The sequence below is a fragment of the Mixophyes fleayi genome, chromosome 6 (assembly GCF_038048845.1).
Source record: "Mixophyes fleayi isolate aMixFle1 chromosome 6, aMixFle1.hap1, whole genome shotgun sequence".
Classification (NCBI taxonomy): Eukaryota; Metazoa; Chordata; class Amphibia; order Anura; family Limnodynastidae; genus Mixophyes; species Mixophyes fleayi.
Genome location: NC_134407.1, coordinates 47,534,824 through 47,545,639, shown reverse-complemented (window position 1 = coordinate 47,545,639; position 10,816 = coordinate 47,534,824).

Genomic DNA, 10,816 nt, shown 5'->3' with positions numbered 1-10,816 from the left:
ACTCTGCCGTATAACGGCAATATGCAAAACAGACTAAAACAATTACAGTTCCTTATTTTGTAAATGAAGGGCCTGAGTCATTTAGGAAAGTAAGGCAAAAAAAGAAGTAATTAACAAACCATGTTACAATGCAAGGGGGGCAAATTAGTTTAGTATGGGATGACAGATGCTTAACCAGTAAATACTCCTGTTGACAAAAGTACAAAACTAGCCAAAAAGTATGTCATCAAGTGAATCTGAAATAGAGGAAATGAAAGGAATTCACTATCAGAATGCAATTGGGAGTTTAATGTATGTAAGTATTGGAACTTGCCCTGACATGCAGTGAGCTGAGTTAGTCTGTTTGCAATAAATTCCAGGAAACAGCATTGGACAATTGTAAAAAGATTTATGGGGGGCGGAGTTTGGTCGCCATCCTGTCCGGCTGCGTTTGGAAGGAGCTCCGCTCAAGTTGCCTTCCTGAGCCTGTTAGAAGGCTTGTTAAAAAATAAATAATTACCTGCTTCGGTGGGGGAAGCCCCGGGGAAGTTGGAGAGACCAGTGTGACCCCGCAAAGACAGAAAAAGCAGCCACGATCGGGCAACCAGCGGACGTTCCATCACCACTGAGCGGCCCCTGGAGGATAGAAAACAGAGCCTCTTCATCTCCAGCGAGGCTCGGGGTCAGACAGCGGCATCGGGGGGTGTGCGACCGCTAAAGCAGCAGCCTCAGGTTGTGTGTGGTCCCTCGGCCTGCCCACTTCCGGTTTGCGGGACGGGACTTCCGGTTGCCCAGCGGTGAAGCTGCCAAGCGGTTCCCAATAGCAGGCATTGCTGTGGATCAGCCTGAGCCCTCTTCCCCACTAAACCAGGTCAGAGGAGTGGTGTTCAGATGGGCTGCTGAACCAAAAGGATAGAAGAGCCTGGGGGTAGTGGATGTGCTGGTGGCAGATCTGGATGCAGTGAGATTGCTGCTACAATAGTAGGTACCATCTGAGCCCTTACCCTTGTGTGCATGTGGGGTTGTTGTTGATGTAAGAAGCTTCTGGCTTTCCATCTATCACTTACCCTGAATGTTATCTGGGGAGAAAGAAGGGGCAATGGTATGTGCCTGATTGTATAATGCTGGACTGAGCTTTCCTGGGTCCCCTACCATGTTGCAGAACACCCCTAGCAAGTGGCGCTAGTCTGCCTAGTCTTCTCAACTGTACCCGGACTTAATACTGCAATCCCTAGGCCTGGCATCTATCTTTTCTCAGTCTATAATTAGCCCCATGCAAGGCGCTATGGCTCCTAAACGAGTTAAGCCTATTCAATCCCCGCCAGGCCAATTCTTTAAATCACAGGCCTCCTCTTCCGCTAATGCAGGGAAAAACAAGCACCCAGCCATTGTTGCATTGCTGGCCGCTTCACCATCCTCACGAGAGGGCCCCAACAGTGCCTCTCCATCTTCTCCCTCCCACGTTGATGGGGACGGCCCTATTACAATTAAAGCTATGCAATCTATGCTTGCTACACTCAAGTCAGAATTGCTATCAGAAATGAGGTCATCAATTGCAGATATTCAACGTGAAGTCACTGAACTGGGAGGTAGAACGGGCCACCTAGAAGAAAAATTTGAGGAAGTGGCGGCCTCCCACAACGAGTTAATCACAGAACACGAAAAACTGAGAGCGGAATTTAACGCCTCTTAAGAAAAAGCGGATGATATGGAAGATCGGTCGAGACGTAACAACATCAAAATAAGAGGGATTCCGGAGACGGTCTCCCCGTCTGAGCTTCTCCCTTTTGTTACCAACATATTCCACCAACTTCTACCCGCAGCGATTGATCTCGATTTAACTATCGACCGTATCCATCGTCTCCCAAGGCCGAGGATTGGTCCTGAGTCCCTCCCTCGCGATACCCTGCTTAGGATCCATTTCTTTCAGGTCAAGGATCATTTACTACAGGCGGCTAGGTTGGATGAAAGCTCGTCAATCCTTAAAGATCTCCAATTCTTTCCTGACTTCTCGGCTGCCACTATAGCTAAACGCAGATCCTTTCAAGCAGTAACAAGTGCCTTAAGGGAACAAGAGATCCAATACCGGTGGGGTTTCCCAGTAAAGTTGCTGGTTTGTCGCCAAAATGTCTCTCATGTGATCTCATCGGTGGAAGATGGCATTGCCCTGCTGAAATCTTGGGACATTCCAGTGCGTGAGTCGGCCTCTGTTCCTAAATTGAGAGTGAGAGGGGATTGGTCGAAAAGTGCTTCTGGAGGGGCCTAGTACCTTTTTCTATCACCAATGATATTCCCGGCCTTCTGGCAGCCCGTCCAGTTCTAAACGTTTGAAACTGGAGTGAACACTCTTCTTCTTAAGGACTACCCTGTATAGGGTGATCTCTTGGAAGCCATGGCCGGGACTATCTGTGTTTGGTCTCTAACTGTTATTTTGCCACTTACATGTTTTATCTTTCAGGTACTCCATTTTGTTGAGTCGCAACAGTTCGTTTGTTATTATGATGATACTGTTATGCAGTGGTAGCTCTTGTTCTACCTCTTAAAGGTATTGTTTACTATACATGTTATGCTGAGGGATGCCGTCCGGGTCGGCATTTGTTATTGGGTTTTAGTGGGTGATTTGTACGTGGGTGGGGACCCCATTAGTACATACTCCCCCCCGTTACCTATTTTGCTGGTTTTTTAATTTTCCCCCTCCAGCAAATACACTAACCCAATGGTTTGGGTTATTTCAGTTAGTTTGCCCTATTTTTTCCCTTTTTCCCCCTTTTTTTCCCTTTTCTCCTCTATTACCCTACATGTCTTTGCTCCCACTCAAGTTCACACCTTAGCTCAGGATGTTATTGTGGTTCGCTCCCCTCTCCGGTTTTCGAATGGGGTATACTGTGGTCTCACCACACCCAGACAATGCACTTTCCCACTAAACTTAGATGGTTAAGCTACTTTCTCTTAATGTCCGGGGCCTAAATTCACTGAATAAACGCCGTATGGCACTGTCCTCCTTTTTTAAACATCAGGCAGATATTGTTGCACTACAAGAGACTCATTTTTCAGCTACCGCCCCCCCACTTTTAGAGACAATCACTATCCCACAAGCTATACGGCGAACGGTCCACAAAAACGAAATAGAGTTGCCATACAGTTTAGCTCAAATACCTCCTTCACCCTTAAAAAACGGGTTGCGGACAAAGCAGGTAGATATTTGATTTTAGTTGGCCTTTTGGAAGACACTTTAGTCACTCTCACCTCCCTTTATGCCCCAAACTCTCGCCAGGTACCCTTCTTAAGGGAGGTCTTCCAGGAAGTGGATAAACATAGGGAGGGATGTTTAATAACAATGGGTGATTTTAACATAGTGGCCGATCCTAGGATGGACAGATCTCCATCTTCCCCTCCCTCTGTGGCTTCCTCTCAGCTAGGCCCGGCGGGTGCTTTCTCGAGACTTATGGCGGAGTATGGTCTTTATGATGTTTGGAGGGTCTCGTAGCCAGAGGGGAGAGATTATACATACTTCTCCCATGTCCATAATTCGTACTCGCGTATAGACCTCATACTGACGGATAAGTGGACGCTACAAAGGTCCATGCGCATGGAGATTTTGCCTTTGACGTGGTCGGATCATGCCCCGTTACTCTGGACCTGGCGTCTGTCACGCCCTTACATGCCTCCCAGACCGTGGCGCTTCCCTGCCTATTTGCTCTCCCTACTAGAAGCTAAACTAGCTTTAGAGAATTCTATCTCCTCATTCTGCCAAACCAATAGCCTGGAAGAGACTAATATATTTAATTTCTGGTGTTCTCTAAAGGCGGTGGTGCAGGGGGTTGCCATCCAGACCGCTAGATTGAAAAGAGCGAATGCACACTGCCAGAAAGAGTTAGAAATCAAGCTTCAAGTGTTTGAAGCTCAAAATAAGGCCCGCCCATCTAAAGAGATTAAAAAGGAACTTACTCAGGTAAGGGCCCAACTACAGAAACTACTTATGGCTAGGACTCAAGCAGCCTTGAACAGATTGCAGCAAAAATTCTACGTGGCTGGGAATAGAGCAGGAAGGATGTTAGCGCGTAAACTAAGAGGCCGACAAGCTAGGAACAGAATAAAATATTTATCGTTGGGAGGGGATCAGAAAGCTTCTAACCCCAAAGATATAGCTAATATATTTGCAAAGTTCTATGCCACCCTATACAATCTGAAGGATGATCCCTCTATGATCCAGCCTAATAGTAAAACCATAGATTCCTTCCTACAAGGCCTAAATCTTCCCAGCCTAGATCCTGAAACAGCCATGACCTTAGATGCCCCGTGGACACAGCCTGAAATTGAAGAGGCTATCAAAAAGTTACCAAAAGATAAAGCCCCAGGCCCAGACGGCTATACTAATAATTTCTATAGTGCCTTCAAGTCTGACTTAGCCCCTATTCTTATGCAAGTGTATAATACTGGTTCTGAACAGGGGCATTTCCCTAAAGAGATGCTCGAATCTCAGCTGATAACAATCCTGAAGCCGGGGAAGGACCCTGCATATTGCTCTAACTACAGACCTATTGCCTTGTTAAATACTGACATTAAAATATACGCCAAGCTCATTGCTAGTAGATTACAAGACCTCATCCCGCAGCTCATACACCCTGATCAGGTGGGATTTGTCGGTGGGCGTCAGGCCAATACAAGGCGAGTCCTTAACATTATTGAAAGTGTCGAGGGGTCCCACCTAGAACTGGTAATCCTCTCCCTCGACGCAGAAAAGGCCTTTGACAGGTTGCACTGGGGGTTTATGAAACAGGTCCTTCTTTGATTTGGTTTGAAAGATAGGTTTTTGAATGGGATTATGGCCCTCTACAGCGACCCCACAGCTAGAGTATTCAGCAACGGCTTTCTGTCCGATCATTTTAAGATTTCTAATGCCACCAGACAAGGGTGCCCCCTTTCTCCCCTAATTTTCATTCTAGCAATAGAACCTCTTGCTCAAGCTATTAGACAGGCTGAGTCCTTTCCTGGGGTTACAATCAATCAGACGGTTCACAAGCTATGTCTTTTTGCAGATGACATTTTACTATTTGTAACTGGCCCGGAGTCCTCGCTGCCGCCCCTCCATGCTATAATTGATAAATTCAGTGGAGCGTCCTACTATAAGCTGAATACCACTAAATCTGACGCATTACCTATTAATTTACCGCCAGCTAAAGTGTCGAGCCTTGGAGCTCGTTTTCCTTACTCTTGGAAGTCTGAAGCGCTCCAGTATTTAGGTATTCAGGTTACTCCCTCGATAAACAACATTGTAGACCTTAACTTTGTGGCTTTGATTCCCCTAATTCTCACCTTGACCAAGTCATGGATGTGCAGCGAGGTCTCCTGGTTAGGGAGGCTGGCAGCTTTTAAGATGATGATCTTGTCAAAACTAATGTATCTGTTCCGTACATTGCTCTTGTATTTCCCAAAACCTATAATGGACAAACTACACTCTATCATGTGCTCATATATTTGGAAGAATAAACCCCCCCGAATAGCAAGTGCTCGTATGTCCTTAACCAGACAAATGGGTGGCCTAGCTCTTCCAGACCTGGCTAGATATCATATGGCTTGCCTCCTTGCACAACTTAGAGACTGGTCTCTTCCCCCCAACACAAAACCTTGGGTAGATTTGGAACGGGCTTGCAATCCTCTTTTCCCTTTGCAAGATCTACTCTGGCTGCCCAGATGGTGGCGCCCTCCCTGTGGGCCCATGTCCCGGCTAGTCAGGGACGCGTTGAGAGCCTGGGATAAGTTGGTTGAGACCCCCCCTACCATTTCCCTCCCCGCTAATAACCTGTCACTGTGGACTTTGGACTGTGGCGAAATTGATCCCAGACTTGAATTTGTCCCTGTGGATAACGAATGGCATAGTAGACCTAAGGTCTTTATTTGATGACATGGGGTTGATGTCTTTCGCACAAATTCAGCACCAATTCCATATACCTACGAGAGATTTTTACAAATATTTACAAATCAGGCACTGGATAGCTTCCCTCTCGAGATATAACATGACCCTGCAGGCCCCGCCAGCCCCACTTGTCTCGAAACTTACGAAGGGAGATAATAGAGCGGGGATCACCTTCTGGTACAGATTCACTTCCCCAAAGCCAAGAGCCAAAATTTCTAGCCAACTCCAGTGGGAATCAGATCTCCAGACATCCTTCACAGAAGACCAGTGGCAGGCAGTTTATGTAAATGCTTTTCGTATGTCCAAATGTTTAAACCACACTGAAATGTTTATCAAACTAGTTAATAGACTATACCTGACCCCCTCCAGAATCCATAAAATGTGGCCCTCCGAGTCTAAGTTGTGCTGGAGACAATGCTCGATGGTTGGGGATTTGCTTCATATTTTTTGGGCATGTCCGGTTTTACGTTCCTTTTGGGCTCAGGTATTTGATTTAGCTAAGAGGGTGACTGGATTAGATCTTTCTCAGGCCCCTGAAATTGCCCTTCTTCAAATATATCCACCTCATGTCCCAAGACAGGCCTGTTATGTGTTTAATCATATACTTATTGCTGCCAGAGCTGCCATAGCCCAGGCATGGAGGGCGCCGCTTCCCCCCACCCTGTCAAAAGTAATAACCAAAGTCCATTATGCATTCGAGATGGAAACACTTGATGTCCCCTACTCTATGAGACCATCCTCCCCACTGTGGAAATGGTTTGAATGGCATGTCTATGTGACTGATGGAGGTGGTGCTCCAGTTGATAACCCTTCTTCCCCTCCCCCTACTAATGGAGGTCCTACGCCAATAGGTGTGCCTTGATTGAGTGCTTAAATTGGGCCTTCAAAGACTTAGACCAAGTCTGGTGGGTTAGGTGATATAGCCACAGTAGAATGTAAAATGTATACTGTATAATGTTTGTAACCTGCATAAGCTGTATTGGTGTGTCCATATCCCCCCCTCTCCCCTTCTTTCTTTTTGTATCCCCCGTTAACCTAACAAATATCAATAAAAAGGATTAATGTTAAAAAAAAATAAAAAATAAAGATTTATGAGATACCTGAAAGGTACAAGTTCATTAAAACTATAGTACTCAAAATTCAAGTCTTCAGAACTGTGCAGATTGGGGAGCAGACAAAGATGATTGTCATTCATATACTGGTTACCTGTTTGAATTAACAGGTGCAACGATCAACTGTGCAAGCAGGAAACAACCTACAGTTGCTCTTTCTAGTACCAAAGCAGAGCATATGGCTTTAACGAAGGCATCAAAGGAAGCTCTGTGGATTAAAGAGACTTTATGACTATATATTTTAAGTAGAGTTGAAACCATCAACATTAAATGTGTCAATGAAGGTTGATTGATTTGTCAGCCAGTACCAAGCATCATGACAGGTCTAAGCACATTGCCATTAGATATCATTTCATTCATGAACGTCTTGAGAATTAGTGTAAGCTACATTATAAGTGAACAAAAAACAGCTGATTTGCTTACTAAAGGACTTACATCACAAATGTTAATTGCAGTTTGTATAAAATGTGGTTTGGAATGTTATGAATGCTGATGGTTTTTACTGTTATTATTTGTTGCAACCTTTTGTTTTGGTTACAGGTGAACTAGGTGAAAGTTTAATGATAATGTTGATAACTGTATTTTGCAACCTAGGAAATCTCTAAGTGAGATGCAGCAAAGGGGGGGTGTTGAGAGAGGTAGGTGTTACGTGCTGTCTCTGGGCAGAGGTCAGATAACAGATACAGATAACAGATAACAGACACACTGTGCCTGTCTGTCGAAGATGTTTATCTGTAATGCTAGATTACTTACTGCGTTTGAGTGTTGTAGTGCCGCCAGGACGTGCACTACTTAGCTCCTTGAGAATCTAATTCCACAAACTGTTCGTTATATCTTTAACCTGTGTATCTGATATTCAAAAAACCAATGTTCTGGTTCAGAAGCACGGTGTGGCTTAACCTCCTTTCTTACATCTGCTGATACCTGTTACATTCTAATAGGCATCTACCAATATTTATTGCTTGGGTTGGCTGTATTAATGCTGTTAAAATGAATGTCCTCCCTAGATTCCTGTACAAAACCCTAAAAATTAAATTCCTACAAAATTACACATCCAAATTCATATGGAAAGGTGAACGGCCCAAGTAAAACTTTGACTTCTGCAGAAACCTTTTCGTGGTGGAGGTGCGGGTATCCCAGATTTCAAGCAATTTCATGCATGGCGCAGCTTGCTCATTACCTTTTATTGAATGTCCCCAAAAATGTGCTACAGCTGTGGTTCCCAACCTTTTTTACACTTGGAACCCCCTACAGGTTTTTTTTACCCTGGGAACCCCCAAATGTTTCTTAGCCCTTCACGGGATTTACAAGACAGTAAATACTTAACTTGACGGGTATTAACAAGACAATTTACAATGGGAATAATTAATTCCTTGAGTTTTAAAGATTACTTTGTAAGAATAGTCTGTTATGGTGGTACTGGTTAACATTTTTGCAAGGGAACCCCATGCTCTCTGACCCCCTGCATTAGCAGGAGCCAGCCCAGGCTATAAGCACTGGTGCTTATTTCTTTACCATACCAGGCCTAAGGGAGAAGCAAAAGATACACATCCTAAGAGGCATATCTGAGATGTGACCTACTCTAAATAGGCTGGCTACACTTACGCTTGCATGTACACAAACCTCCTCTCGAAGAATAGGAGAGCTCATTTTGAATTCAACATCGGACGACAAAAATTAACTTGTAAATGTACTTGGCTAACTTGGACTTAGGCTTAGGCTTAACTTAAAACTAATTTTTGTGGTCCGATGTTGAATTTATAATCCAATTCTAAATGAGGCCCATTATGTGTATGCTATTGGTTTTTTCTTTTATCCAGGCACAGATTTCCTGGCCAATCAAACTTCCAACTTAATGTAGGTTCCAGCACATCTCTGTCCCTTTATTATAAATGATGTAATGTAAAAATACACATGCTATATTTTTACCACAGAAGCAGCGAGGGTTTGTACCTTCCTGATGGAAGTGTCTGTTGGCACTGAATCATAGATGCTTGTATAAAATATATTGTATTTTGAATGTATGCACATATCTACATGATATCCTATGGAGCAAGATATTGACGTGACTCCTTGGACTTACACAACGACTGTTTCTTGATTGAGGTATACACATGTTGCTTCCTCTGTTGACAGTGTTATAAAGTTAGCACCTTTATCCACTGAACTAGTACTTCTCAATTTTCCTGTCTAACTTTTTCATAACCATGCCCTCAGAGAAGGCAGATATTCTAACCCATCTGCTTCTTGTTGTAAGTGACATTGTTTGTTTTCTTTAGTGTCATCTTCCACGTGCACAAGTTTTCCTTTGCTTTTCACAGTCATGTACGGAACAATGTAAACAATTACCAATGTTTTGTAAAGCTCCAAAGCCTTTTCTACATAAAAAGTGGCTTAGGATAGTTTTGTTTTGGAACACATGCCAATGTGATAATAAAGCATACTACAAGTGCTTGCGGATTAAATATAAGGTCTCTGGCCGAACTATAGTGAATTTTAACTATTCAGTAATCAATTCTGCAAAATGTTGCAACTTAACTTAATTAAATATGGAATTGATGATATTTCTTATAGCATACTTGCCTACTTTCAAATAGTGAAGTCCGGGAGATCCCGGACAGGGAGCGTGACTAGAGGGAGGGAGGGAAAAGGAAAAATGGGTAGTGAATAGGGAAGACAGGGAAAGACAGAGAGAGAGAGAGAGAGAGAAAATAACAGCAGGTTGATTGGCCAGCTTCTGGCAGCTACCCACAGGCTAAAACATTAACTTGTGCATTTCCCACAATACTGGGTCACGAACCTTTATCATTTTTTGCTATTAGATTTGTTAAAACTTAACACAGCAAAGTCTACATAAACGTTCTGGGTGTGGTTTGACAATTTCTTCTATATTATTTCTTTCAGTTCTTTCTAGGTTGTGCAAATGTCAATTTAATACTCAAGTGTGGGATGCAGACTTATCAATAAACAGGATGTTGTGTTAAGTTTCTAAATGCTAGTTGCCCTTTAATTCATTATTTATAGGTCCTGCCAATATTGCCATTGGGCTGTAGGGTCTTTCGGTGTCCTGCTTCTCTGGGGAGAAGTTAGAAGTTAGAATAGCAGTTTGTTTCCACTTCAGTTCATTTAACTCTTTGTCAACTGAAGGACTAACGTTCATGAATAGTAATGTAAACTGAATATTGTTACAATGTAATACCCTATTTGCATATACAATTTAGTTCAATATAAAATTGCAATTTTTGCATACAAACAAAAATGTGTACATACATTTATGCTTCTCTGGCTGTACTTTGTGTTGCATTTATTTTTTAATCCGAGGGGGTGCCAGCAGCATTTCCAGAGAGGATGTTGCCGATCCCAAGTCAGAGAGAGAGAAAAGGCCCCAGTCGGTTTGAAACGACGAGGAAGGGAAATGGACCACTGGGTCAGGAAAGTATTTTATTTGGGGAAGGAATTGGGGGTAGAATCTGACAACAATTAACCCAGTACAGTAAGAAAGACACATTCTAAGTAAGAAACCTTTATTTAGGCTAATACAGAAAGGCATGTCCTTAAATTACTCAATAAACTAATTTAACAGCCATCAATACAATATGCACATTATTCTAATTTTACTCATATGGGTAATCTCTCCTTGGTTACTATATGTCCAATGACAATATTTTCACTTTGCCAGGCCTATATATACAATCTATAACGTGTGGTGTTAAAATGCACAAATCTTTCACAAATCTTTCAGCGTTCTAACTTATCCCTCTGGGGACGTATAAATAATCCTTTTACTTCAGGTACTGGATCAGTCTCA